Here is a 15,148-nt window from a genome sequence, read left to right on the forward strand (position 1 = left end):
TCGGACGTCACATATTATGATTTGGTAACGTTAATATCATTTGGTAACGTATTATGATTTGGTAACATTATTATGATTTGGTAAAATGATGACTGTTAATTTTCCGTAATAAATCAATTAGGTCAAATTTAAACAATGGTAAAACTTCGTAGAGACTGTTGAATTCCTTAATAAATCTATTTGGTCAATATAATCTACAGTAAAAACTCCCCATTCGTTAGTTATATCAGTATTTACGTACAATTTCTATGAAAGTTGTTGAGCAGACGTTCTGCAGAGTCAAAACTGAAACCTCAGCGTCCGTTGAGATGCTTTTATAGGGTAAACTACCGGACATGCGCAGTGCGCTTTACCTAACCAAAAAGAAAGTATAGACCAAAATGGCAGACGATACTAACAACATCGCCTAAATGGGACAAACCATGAAAAATACGAACGATGTGACGCCGAATCGTAAAACAAATACATAGCAATAAACAATAAAGGTAAATTACATAAAAATGTACAATACATGTTGCGTAACAGTGAACAGTAATAAAATAATGACGTTCGAGGACGAAGTACAATAACCTAAACCCCCCTTGTAAATTAGAATGTTCCGAATCGCCATGACCAAAAAGGAAAACAACGTGATCGACAGACACACATGAAAAACGGTATTTACGATCATTTTACAACCTGAACTGTAAGTTAAATGAAATAGACATTCATATATGAATTTATTTAATATGAAGAGACGGCCTTTTTAATTTTTTCCAGAGATACTAATCAAAGTATCTTAACAACATTCTTGAGATTTTCCTTCATAAAAAATATATATATTTTTAAAAATACATTTTCTTCAATTGTGGTTTTTAAAAAATAGTTTGTTTGTTTTTTCTAATAATACAACTTTTTGAAATTACTTTGTCTTGAATTGTTAATCAAAATAAGAGTTAAATGTAAATACTTAGTTATTACGAATGCGGATACAGTTACTTCAATATATGATATAATCTATATTTCATACACAATGGAAATCAAGTTATCAACTATGGCATCTATCCAATTTTCTATTTTCATTCGTATATAAGCAAACCGGTTGGGGAATATAACTTGTTAAGAAATGCGGCTCAAGTACATTATAAGACGAAAATAGTTCCATTTTTTTCCTCGTAAGAATATATATTATTGCATGTTCATTTATATTCATAAATGTACAAAACAAGATGAATTAGCATATTTTGCATATGAATTAAATGTAAATATTAATAAATATTTAGAGCCATTGTTGGTGAATTATACAAACCAACTGCATTCTTTATTGCATTCTGTATCGTCAACCAATTATTATATTAAATGGATCATAAATGTACAAAACAAGATATTTATCTTGCATATGAATTAATTTAAAAGATCATCTGTTCATACAAATGTTACTATGTTTGCTTAACAGGTCGACGGGTCGACAGGTAGACAGGTTGACAGGTTGACAGGTCGACAGGTAGACAGGTCGACAAGTAGACAGGTCAACGGGTTGACAGGTCGACAGGTAGACAGGTCAACGGGTTGACAGGTCGACGGGTTGATAGGTCGACAGGTCGACAGGTCGACGGGTTGACAGATCGGCATGTTTATTTAAATATGTAATTTTGTTGACCTGTCAACAAGTCGTCATAGGTTTGGATAGTCAAATGGAGATGTATACATTTAACTGTTAACAGACATTGCGCATATGAAAAGAAAATAAAAATTTCACTTTTAGGCATTCAATGTACATGTATCTTATGATATGATTGACCCCCCCCCCAAGATGATCCGTGTAGTGATATAACTATATAAATATACATTGAATTATTAAAAAAAAAGCTGTCTACTTGTAGACCTGTCAACCTGTCAACCTGTCTATCTGTCGACATGTCTACCTGTCGACCTGTCTACCTGTCTACCTGTCGACCTGTCAGCCTGTCAAGTTGTAAAAAAGTTTGTTTATTATCAAAAATGGACATGTCAAACATGTATTGTTATTATTAAAAGATTAAAACATAAATGTCTTTTTTTGTAATGTATTCAACGATCAAAATTTGTTTTCAATAATAATTTTTAATGTATATTTTTATGTTATTATAGGCAAGAATAAATCCATCTCTTACCTTTGATTTTCAGGGACGATTTGGCCTACATGTACATGCATGTTTCATATAGTTTTTCCATATTGTTCGTTCGTATATGTAGTGTACAAGCACATAAAAAGTTGATCTTTATTTTGCTAAAAGAATGTACATTTTTTATTCTAGCTTACATGTATATGCTCCTATTTTGAAATGTTGAAAATCAAAAGAGCCAACGGCATTCTGAAGAGAAGAGTGGAAAAAATAAATCACATTGTATTATCAATACCATTCAAAACAAATAGCTTGCTTTTGGGAGACGATTAATACAAAGGCTGTATGTGGATCTAAATGGTTGAATCAATAAAATATTAACCCCCCTTCCCGTAATTGGGGATATTTTAATTTTGGTCTGTATGTCTAGCTGTCTGTCTTTCTGCCTCGCTTTTGTTTCTACGTTAAACTTTGTTTTTTATAAATTATTCGTAGGATCGGGAAACATAGCATTTTAATAAATAAAAAGAAATATTAGATAAAAATTAAAACGTATTTTCTACATAAAAAAAACTTTCCAAAGCCCACACTTTTATTGATAATGGATCGATGTTCAACCAAATAAGTGAATAAGTGGAATAAGTGAGTATAAATAGGTGAATATAAGAGTGAATATATCGATTATAATTAAAGTTGAGTTACTTTGCTATACCAGTTTATAAAATCAGTTTACCACCTTCACAACTTGAAAATCTAACTCTAGCCAAGATACAAAAAAATTAGTACTTGAAGAATGTGTTTTTTTAACAAAAGATGGAAGAACGTGTACTTTCTTTTCTACGAAAGTGCTCTTAAATCTAGAGTGTTTTACTTCAGGGGTTATAATTATTAAAAATTATTTCAAGCTTTTATTAACTTGCTATAACATCAGTATATAACGTCTCTCTATATTGGCTTAATACTTATATGCTTAATTGTCTGGCACACAATATATATAGCTGTTTATCTTGCAAACAATATCTTTCTAATCATACCCCTTCACTGGGGAGTTAGATAAGTGATTCAGTATATTTTCCCCCTATTTCAAGAGAATGATATTTTAGCATTTTATATATTATATTATATTTTCAATATTAAGGTATACAATAAGCCTGAGTATCCTTTGTCCTTGGATGAGTGACCAACATATGTTACAACTGCATTAATTTGCAAAAAGAAGTGAAGAAGATATTTGCACCGAGTTTAGACCGAGTTAGTGTTTAAAGTTAAAGATACAGTTATAAGATCTTGAATTTTCCATGGATTCCGATGACTGGACATAAGGGGATTGCATGGATAAGATGATTAAGCTGGTCGTCAAGGGGGTGTGTCCCTATACCAAACCAGATTATACAAAATATTTTGCGTACCTTTTTAGAAATCAAGCGATGAAAGGCGAGAATATAAACAAAATATAAAGAATATAAACAAAATTAAATTATTTTGAGATGGATCACTGTTATGTTCGTCTTTTACTGAGTACATGTATATACACAGTTTATAGTTATTCAGTAGAAATTGAACTGAACATTGTAACATTTCATTAACTTGTCTCATGAAGTCATTGTTAAGAACAGTTGATACAAACATTTTTTTTCTTTGGAGAAGATTAAATATCGTGTCACTGTACTAGTTTTATAAAAGAGGATATAATTCTCTGATTTTTTTATCCATGGACTTGGAGAATGAAATACCTTCTATAATTCCCCCGGGAAAAGCAAAACGGTAAAAATTCACAAAAATCAAATAGACTGATTTTAACCATTATGCTTTTCCGCATAAAATTCACCAAGCTTGATACATTATCAAAGTTTATATTACACTTAAAGCACCAAACTAGGATTTATATTATATTCTGAAATTTGTTTTCATCTGTAAACCTTTACTAAGTGTGGTTTTTCCGTAATTAAAATTTTATTCAAGTATTATCTAATGTTTTCCAAGTGGGTATTTATTTTATGCAAGAAAATACAACCTTACGGTTTATTGACTAAATGTAATACTAATTAACTACACGTGCTCCTTTAGTAACATTTTTTAAAAAAAATAAGAGGGAAAACGAATGAAGACATGATTATTCTAGCTATGTACTTTTTTGGGGGGGAGGGGGGTATCGAAAATTTCAATTTTACAAGTTTAAAGAGTAAAAACCCAAGGAATTATATCTGTTTTTCTAAACCAGTGGCATAATAAGTCTCCTCCAAGGAAAAAAAAATTGTATCATCTGTCCTTAACTAATACACTTCATAAAGGGGAAGACATACTAGTGTTAAAACGAAGTACATTGGATTTGAGATAAGAGGAACAAATATATTATGTATAAAACTTAAAATCAATTTAGAAACCGGATTTTTTTCAAGAGCCCTCAATTATTACTGACTCGGTTTTCTATAAACGTACAGACTCGAGGAAAAAATCACAAGATAACTTCTTAAGCTAAAAAAAAATCACTTGAATATCAACTATGGATCTACTCAATACATGTAAAATTCAAAAAAGCTTAAAATGAAGCCTTATGAAATACGTCCGGTTTGACGATTCTTCACTAGCTAATACAGTCCCATTTGGCAAAATTTAGTCAAATCTTATACATGAGGGGAAAATCCACAAGTTCCTGTGGTGTGAAATTCGACATTTTTTTTTTACTTTATCATGCACCCATTGATTAGCAAGCCTAATTTTGTATTCATATGAAACAATGTGATTTGAAAAAAAAACTTATTTACGAGAGGAAGAAAACACTTGTTGTGGCCTTGAAGACGACTTTTAGATTTATTGACGACGATTTATTTTAATTAACAAGAGTAACTTTCCTTCATAAGTCGACCCGATATTGTCTATATTTACAAAAAAAAGATGAAAGAAAACAGTAATAATTATACTATTGTATGACAGAGATTATACAACAATAATGATACACATACAGCTCAACGCACTTTTAAAACTTACATGGTTTTTCACAAAAATTAACGTCTCATAATGCGAAATTGGGTAATTAGGCAACAAAACATACTTTAAGTGATTTATAACTAATTGATAAGATTTGATTTGATTTTAAACAATTAACTTAGAACATAATTTCAACATAATAGTTGGTAGAATTTTAATATGCTATTGGATGATAAATCATGACAGCTTCCAAATGGTTTTTCATGGTTTCTCGTGAAATTCAGTCGTCTTTAAATCCGATTTTTTTAACAGTATTTCTCAGCTGTTCGACTGCTTTCAATGTTAAAAAGCTGACATTGTTTAAGGGTTACTTTCTGACATTTTGCATCCTGAAAGATACGTCCGACCGCAAAATTTTCAAAGTTTCAGACCTTAAATGTAAAATAATTTTCTTTTCAATAGTAACAATTTGCTATTTTTAAAGATAAACAATACTTTATTATCCTATCTTTTGGCATGTTTTCTTTACACAACATTGTCATTTTTCGGCGATCCATTTCGACAAAACCAAGTCGTGTCATAAGATGTGCAAAGAACTTAGAAAATACTCATCTAAAAGAGTCAGTTTGGAAATTTCTACTTAATAGTATCAAAGAAAGCTCGATTGATTTAGTTTGTAAATACCTCTATAGCATCATACCATTTATAAATAAAGTTCCCTTTTTAAAACCAGAAGTCTATCTCGAGACTGAAGCTCTACTGGTTTGTACTTATAACAAAGGAAGAGAAAAGTAGCAGTTGGGACTTGAAACTTTCCAACAGCAATAACTAGATGCTGTCTTGAGACAGAAATACCGGCACTAAGGTGTTTGCCTCTAAATACACACTCCTTTACATTGGGTTTTCCAAAGAAAAAGTCAAAATAATTCTATAATTTACCCAGTACATGTATTCGTCAAATCGAGCATAAAATTCTCAGGTAAACCAATGAGCCTCTTATATGTATTTCATATACTTAATTCGTTACCAGTCTGAAATTGCAGAATTTAATAAATGATGTAAATTAGTTTTTTGCCGATAATATTCGAACTTTTTGAATATATTTTCTCAACAACAAATAATTTTAGTACAAAACGTTTTTGATGAATTTATCAAAATGTGCAAACTTGTTTTAACATTTGGTCAGGCAAAAAAACCCTTGAAAATCAAACCCAATCAATTTTGTTTACCCCCCCCCCCACCACCACCACACACACACACACCCTTACACGTTTTCTGAAATAGGCCTAGATGGCAAAGTTGTGTTAAAACATCATTTGTTATGATAAATTAAAATTTGTTCTTGTACTGTTCATGCATGTGAACTACTTTTTAAAAATTTCAACATCACGTTTGGTTTGCGTCACCCATTATCAATTTTAGATAGCACCACTCGGCACACCTCGGCCGATTTGTACTTCATCTGATAAAGGCGAAGGAATCAGCCAAGGTTTGCCGAATCAGATAGCACATGCTGATGGAGCAGAATGGTTTGTACATCAGTTGAAATAATTTATTTTGTTTTTTATTTGGATTATATTTCATGAAGTTTACAGGACCTATGACAGTCGGTAAATACAAGTTTAAGTCATAGGCGCTCCCCGTGTAACTCTGTAAATGACGTATGATAAGTAAATATATAGGTCTACCCCTCTATACTATAAAATAACCAAGGCTTGCAACTAGCCGCCATTATGGATTTCGCCTGGGACCTCTGACTGACTTACTTCAAGGATTTCTGGGGTATACCGGGCTTTCATCAGCATTGGGTACTCTAATTTATTGAAATAAAATATTTGCAATCTTTTATCCAGCACCATTCCGTCGCTTTCTCGCGTTTTCAAATATTTCTCTATTACTCCGTCACACATAGCTGCTCTCGACCGGAAGAAGTCGATTTCGTCGATTTTCAACAACTCGTTCGAAAATAACTATCAGGTTGTGTATTATGTGTTTTTTAGGTGTGTCTGAATACCCTCATTAAAATGAAAATAAAAATTCGCTGAAATTAGCACGTTTTAAAAATGTTATATTTACAGTATATACGCTCCCACGGGCTTGTGTAGAGAAAATAAATCAGTTAAAAAAAAATAGAACATCGGAGTTTTTTCTCTCTCCGAGGTTCTATCTTTTTTTACTTTTCTGTAACAAGCCCCTGTGACACTCTTTGAGAAATAAAAAATAATTCTCGGAGAGAGGTACTAATTTTTTTTTAACTGATCGGGTGCGACCGGTCAGCAGGGGTTGCTTACTCCTCCACGGCACTTGATTCCATCCCGATGTTGGAGGTCCGAGTTTGCTCAGCCCCTATTTTGTATTGTTTTATGGACTTCGGTATTTAATTCTGTTCGTTATTTCCATATCCTTCATGCAAGTTCTTCTAAAATACAATTTATATACATGTAATAATGAGCCTTACAAACGAAGACGATGTTGTTACATGCTTTGTCGGCAGGAACGAGTACGTACTGATCATGTAATCTATTTAATTTTTTTGGATTTCTGGATTATTGAACACAGGATAGATGGTTTTCATACTGCCCCTCATTTTTTTAATACGCGACTTTAACATGGATCTGATACATTTAATCCATTCTGAAAAGGTGTTAACGTCTTCTTTTTCATATCTGGCCAATCATCTGGCGTAATTTTCAACAGAATCCATAATATGTATGAAATTCCGACGCCAGTTGAAGTATCGGGGTTCCCTATATTTAGGACCTTTTAAAATAAGTGATCTAAGGTCCTCATTATTAACTATATTTACGTCACCTGTAATAATGTGTTCAGCAGGACTATAGTAATAGTAACTAACCACTATACAATCTCCACAAGTCAACAATTGTTGTTCTTCTGTATTTCATTATAAGATATTTTTGTACCATTACTTAACTTCGGTGTAACAGTAATGAAGAGTACCTGTACATGTATATATAGCATATATAACAACAAGAAAAGTTTAGTGTTCAGTGTTATAATTATAATTTAAGTATAATAATTTAAGTAAATAATAATTTAAGTTTAATTTAAGTATTTAATTATATTGTATAATTTAAATTTTACAGTGTAATAACTATAATTTATTTTACATGTGTAAACTTCATGACGAATAAACTGAATTAACCGTTTGTATCAGACATATTTAAATATGAAAGTTTCTCTTGTAATATCAATTAACAACAAGTGCTTTATGAATGAAATATTTCCACACATTTCTACTTTAGCGCCGTATTATAAATGCAGTTTTTTTTAGGTTAGCATTGTTCTGTTGCCACCATGTGGTAGTTCCTGAAAGTACAATGGAAAACTCAAATATATTTATATCACACTCTTGGTTCACTGTCACGGCAAAAAAAAATCCTTAAGGAATTTGCAAAATAAACCTCTTAAGCAGCTTGCTCATTTGGTCACCTTTTGCTCTTTTTGCTGAAAAGATTGTGGCAAAATACATTTTGCAAACAATGGTTTACATAATCAAGTATAAGCACAAAAATAGTTATGGTGTCGGTACTTACTAGTCACTATGTAAATTCTTTTTAACTCAGTATTCAAGCATATATGAAGTGTTACGGGGTAGATATCACTGTCTTTTAAACTTCTTTTTAATTTAAGGGCCTTTCCGATGAACACATTCGAACATCTAAACAGAAATTGAAGACAATTTCTGTGTATGAAGATGTCCATGATGAAGTCAAAAACAATATGCAACTCCGGTATACAATTATGACAATATTCACAGAGTGCCAGATGAAAATATATTTTTCACTATAAATGATCAATTATCTTTGGAAACTTTACTATTAGAAATAAGGGGTAAACATATCTCTTCTTCAGCATATGTCAAAAAGAAGAGAGAAAATGAGGAAAAATCATTGATCGAGGACATTAAATACGAGGGTTGTCCCAAAAAGTCGTAGACAAAGTTTATAAACTTTTAAACATGCAACCAATACTAACAAGATTTTGCATAGATATAATATATTCAATGTTCTTTAAAATTGTGGATTTTTAAATATATATCTTGTATATTAATAATATTAGGACGGTTTATATGAAGGCCGATAAGGTCTGTCGGCGCACGGACAAAATTCGGAATAAATTAAACATATACATACTATTACATTTCCTTTTATTTCCTTAGTGCCATGTAATACATTAAACTCAAATTTACATCACTGAGACTAGAATCGAAATCTTAATAAAATGTCAAAATTTCCTTTAAATAGCGTTAGAAACATGTAGTTGTTATAGTGATTTTCATAGTATCGTTGGAATTGAGTTTGATGAAAATGACGTCTTCAATCGTGTAACCGGCGCATGGAGATATAATAAATAGTGTTGGATATGTTTTATATACATCAGAGATGGGAAAAAAGTACAGAAGTGACAGTACACACCAGATTTTAATAAAGAAGTTATTTTTAAATAGTACGGTATTCAATGGGTTTTTTCCTCCATACAAAATAGTTACAGCATGTAAGAAGTAGAGTACTGTTTCTTTAACGCAGATAATTGGGAACAATCTGGACCGCAAAAGACGTCAAACAATGTGCATTCTATACTGTCTACAATGTAAGGCGATATTTAGACTAAATTTCGACTGAAATTTGAACCTGCTAAAAAGAAGCAAATAGAAACAAGCGGACAGTAGTGAATTTAAATAAGTCCCTTCATAATTCAAAAGGAGTCTATCACCTAAAAGAAATATTGAATGTTAATACGTAGACGCAAGTGAAGCAGACAAAGAGATCATGACGTTATAAGAGACGTAATTTACGCTTGCTTTCGTGCGCCGGTGTACATTAACATTCTTTCTTTATTTTGAAATAATTTTCTTATTATATGTGATATCATCGTAAAATTTGAAATGCATTATCATAAAATGTTTCTCTTTGCTATGACAAGAAAAGAAATTTAATTAAGCAAACAAAAAACTAAGCTGTTTTCCCTGTCTACGACGTTTTTGGACAACCCTCGTATATGGAAGAAAATATTTCTGAAAGTAATTTAGAAGAACTACATAATAAAAAACAAAAATTAGAAAAAATTAGAAAGCAGAAGTTACAATGTAATTACATAAGAAGTATAATAGCAAGATGGATTGAGGAGGGGGAAAAGCCCACCAGCTACTTTTGCAAGCTTTAGTCTATAAATTTTACAAGTATCATCTTATCAAGTTTAGAAATAAATAATGGTGAGGTTATTCATGATTAGTCATGTTTTGTGGTTAAATAAAATAGTTATATTTGCAACGTAGATTTATTTGTTGGAAATTTTCAGAAACAAACGGGTTTTTTGAGTACAAGGGTACTGCTTCATACTTGGATATTTTACTTGAAAAAGACACTGATGGTAATCTAACAACCAAGCTATATGATAAACGTGATGACTTTAACTTTTCTATCGTCAACTTCCCTTACTTATGCAGCAATATACAGTACATCTTTAAATAATGAGGCATCTGATTTAATTTTTCATATTTAAGAGCTCCTAAATACAGAAAATCCCATGAATTTCCCTGTTGCCTTCGCAAAAAAATTCATTCACTTTTTAAGTAATCATGGTCACTACACTGAGAAGAAAAACTATTATGAACGCTTTCAAGAAGATGAAAATAAGAGCATGTGTGAAACTGTGCTTTTTCAATTAAGCCGCCGAAGAACCCATATTTCAGATAAGATGTTTATATGTACAAAAAAATGTTTTTAACGCTGAATACTTTTCAGATAGATTAAGAATAATCAAAAGAAAAATCGGAGAGTGAAAATATATCAGTCAATTTGGTCGATTGGAATTAGGTGGGGCACCTAAAAAATCGATATTATGTTTGAAAATGTTAGATTTGTATGGAAAGACATTATTAGGATAGTATACTTATAATCATCACAGCATTTTAAGAATTCTGACAAAAAGAAAAAAATATAACAATGTTTCTATCAGAAAGGTGCTCTTTCCTTACAAATGCCTTAGAGAAAACACGCATTAAATGTGCCATCGGTCTATTTAAAAACAAATGTATTAACTGAAAAAAAGATTAAATAATCCAGGTTGATAAATGATAAAACATAAGAGTACTTTTTATAGCCAAAAATAAGAATAAGAAAGTAAATAATCTTGAACTAAAGAAAAATGTGTCATTTTATTATAATAAAGAGAAGCAAGGGCTCATGTTTCATTAGTTTTTATGCATTCAAAGAGGTCCATAAACACATTGCATACATCCAAACAAAGGAACATCTATGGTAACTTTTATGATCAAATTGCTCAAAGGAAAGCTAAACAGATTTCCGGCAAAGGAAATCCAAATATCGGTCACCAGGGTATTTTTCATGTGCCTGACAACACAGTTGCATATAAGCTTAAAGAAATGAATAAGATTTTGAAGGAAAAAAGTATACAAAACGTTTACATCACCTATATTAGCTAAATCCCAGCCATTTTAAGATCTTTTAATTCCCACAACACGAAAAACCGATCAAGAGAAGATTGTACAATGTCATATATGTCATGGGAAATAATATTTATCAGTGTCTTTGAGGCATCCCAGAAGATGAATATGCTGTGGTTTTCTCTTTATTCATACAAAGATCTTAGACACGTGTAAAAGGTAACATGGAATGCCTTGAGGTATTGAAACATAGAAAATTAAAATTATTAAACTTGTTTTTCTTATTTCTAGATGACATTTTGCATTATTTATTGAACGAACCTCGTAATATTCTCTTCCGTTAAACGAAGTGGTTTAAACAGATTATGATCTACAATACCGTATTTGTATTGTGGTGTTGAAGAAATAAACAAATAAAATGGACTTTCTTGCCGTTTCAAAAAACAATTTTAACTTTAAAATGAAATATATGAAGAAAACGAACAATGCTCAAGCTCCAGAGTCAAACTGAATACATTTAAATGCGAATACAAGACCCAATGGTCTACTTAGTTGACCTTTGAAATCAAAAGAGTCATCCTATTTTATATGTTTATTACTACTATTAACTAAGCTGCTATATATTATTACATAAGCGTCATCATTTTCACTTAACTAGACAATTTGATGTATGTATTTAACACTTTGAACCCAACTTTTATTTTAATTTTAGAATTGTAGTTATATCCAACTTCATTTAAACCAGCGGAGATGGCTGTATATGAAGCCATTCCTGACAAAATGTATACTATCATTTACACGAGAAACCCAAAACAATCCCAAAACCAGGTTGATATTCAATAATGAAAGAAATCCGTGAAATTCGGAAGACTGAAACTGATGAAACGTCTAAATTAGTAGAAGAAAATGTTAAGCTTGGTGTTGAGAACGATGATAAAAATAAAAAGAACACATTTCAAATACTACAACAATCTACTGAAGGTGATGATGGAAAAACAAAATTAGATGAGATGCAATCAATGGCTTGATATTTTATACTTGAGAAGAAATGTCCGGAAGAAAAAATATAACAAATTTATGTTAGACCTTCTATTAATCAATAGAGAATAATACATACCCTTTTCTTGTGCATAGTTTGATAATTTACCACAGTGTATTATATTTATTCATAATATAGAATATATTTTTAACTAAAAATCTTGAAGTTCCTTTATGAGTAATTATAGATAATCTTACCTTGCATTACGACATCTTTTCTGAGTAAAAGAGGCTTGTTTCCTTATAATTTCGAAATCTAAGACATTTGTCAGTTGCATAATCAGAAGATCTAAATTGTTTGAAACATACAGGATTTTTTCTAACAAAAGACTAAAACTATGGTGAACGTGACAACTTTTTAATGGTTTCTGGGTCTTCCTTCCTTTTTTTTTAATGTTTTCTTTGAAACTAAAATATTCCATAAAAGCATTTTAAAATATCGAGACTCACAAAAAGTTTTGGAAAAATTGCTTCAATGTTACAATTATCAAGGATGACTCATATATTCCATTTTATGCAAAATAAAACAAAACATGGGGAAAATATATTCTTTCCTTTTTTCATGGAAATAAAATGAAGCAAAATAATGAAAAAAATCAAAACTTTATATTAGATATCAATGGTATGTTCATAGAAATGCACCAAGATTTTGTGCAAATCAAATGTGGACCTTTAGTTCTTAATTGTTTTGGAGCCTGTGACGTGTATCTTCGCTGGTATGTGAAGGCAACACACAGATCAGAATTCGGTGAATCTACACTTCTTTTGTTATATGTACCACTTATATATTGGAAAAGGCATAGTTTCAGTTGGACGTATACTATAATTAAGAAGCACTACACTAAGTCTGTAAATAGAAAACTATGCCTTAATGAAAAAGTGAAGAGTTTAACACTACCCCGGGAGCGAATTAATTTCTATTTGTAAAAATAGTTAAGTAAAATAATCTTTGTACCATGAAAAGTGCTGCTAGAATCCTTCTATCCTATCACCGAAATAATTATTCTACACTTTTGGATGAAACCTTACAATAAATTTCGAAGATCGAAAAAATCAATTCCCGTTCAACATACGATTCTATCAGCACTTTTCAAAACAATAGAATGAGAACATTCGATAGAAGCAAAAATTAAGTTTCAAAGTATGCGGCCTAGTGTTGAACTTTTGCATCTTTTTGTTACGAGTGATATATGAAAAGCTGATCGGAAGTAAACCCCTGTCTGCTTGTACGAGGAAATTGTAGAAATATATTAGCATACCTTATTCATAAGCTTTATTCCCACAAAAGTCTGTCTAAATTAAGTTTCTGCATGTTTCAAATCATTTCTACGACCTCAAATTAATCTTTAAATATTGATTTTAAGAAATCGTTATCTCTAAAGTTACGTCATATAGCTTACCATGACGCCATATTGTATATAGGCAAGAAGAATATTTGGTTGTCGCCTTAATAAATCTATCTACCTTTCCTGGGTGTGTTATCATTTTTTAAATAACACTGAATTTGTCCATTTTTTTTTTGTATCTGATGTTCAGTATAAGGTGCAAAAATATGATTCATGAATCTGAAATAAAATTAAAATTTTGATAAAAATACATCGGTATCGTTACGGAAGTTAATTTCCAAGCAATAAAATTTAAAATTCTCGGCAATAGGTAAAATCAAAGCTTGTTTTAGGATATCAAACAAAAGTATGAAGCATTTCGTTCCCACAATAATTATACCTTTAGTGGAAAACTTTCCTAAATTACCGTTACGGAAATTAAATTTATAAGAGAGACAACAGTACAGCTATTCTGATATTTATTTTTATTTCGAAAATTTCGAAAACGTAATCGTCTAAAATAGTTAACTTACTACTAGAATCAAAGATATAAGGCTATTTGGTCATTTTCAGATAAGTTTTAGTTTCTTTTAAAATATGCATTCTCTTCGCAAAATTTAAAAAAAAATTGTTAGGGAAGTAAATTGATTTTTAGCGTCATGCAATGATTTTGCAAGAAAGAAGATCTACTCAGTATGTATTTTTTGCGAGAAGTGGTTTGAATTACTGTAGACGTACTTCTTTCCACGGGGTCATAATTCCGCGGAATCTCAATTTCCGTTTAATCCGCGGGTTGAAAATTACGCGGATTTCTCAGACTTTCACTATATGCCTTGCATTTATATTGAGTACGCTTGGACAAATTTCCGCGGAAAATTTGTGACGGCGTACATAGCGTAAATTAATACCACGCGGAAAAAAGTACTTCTACAGTATTTTGATATAGGATAAAAAACTTTTAACATTCATTGCAATCTGTTTGGGACTCTTTAACGGCTGAGAATTCCATCTTGAAATTGTAAATAAATGAAGCGACATGGAGATTTGCAGTTGAATTCGTTGTTCAACATTATATTATTTTCGTATTGAAACTTTTTGCATACATATAGGTAAATATTTACAAAACCATATGTGTATGTTGAGACTAAGGATTGAAATCAATCATAAAATTTATAGCCAAGAAATTAGAACGGTATATTTGTTAGCAACATGAAAAAATCTTAAGGGGGCCGACTGTAGTTTCCATTGTGCAATATTTCGCGCATCATAGATAAAAAGGAAGCTTATTTACTGTTTATAAGCAATTTTTTCACTTAATTAAATAAATTGATAAAATTCAGAAATTA

The 15,148-nt window shown here is 31.0% G+C and overlaps 1 protein-coding gene across 1 annotated transcript in view; it reads left to right on the forward strand.

Annotated features, from left to right (window-relative positions):
• Window positions 1-15,148, forward strand: part of LOC134281809 (uncharacterized) — a 72,710-nt gene that overhangs the window by 21,957 nt on the left and 35,605 nt on the right. The window lies entirely within an intron of this gene.

Source organism: Saccostrea cucullata, unplaced genomic scaffold (assembly GCF_032062105.1).
Source record: "Saccostrea cucullata isolate Sc308-1 unplaced genomic scaffold, CSIRO_AGI_Scuc_v1 ctg2305, whole genome shotgun sequence".
In the NCBI taxonomy this organism is placed as follows: domain Eukaryota; kingdom Metazoa; phylum Mollusca; class Bivalvia; order Ostreida; family Ostreidae; genus Saccostrea; species Saccostrea cuccullata.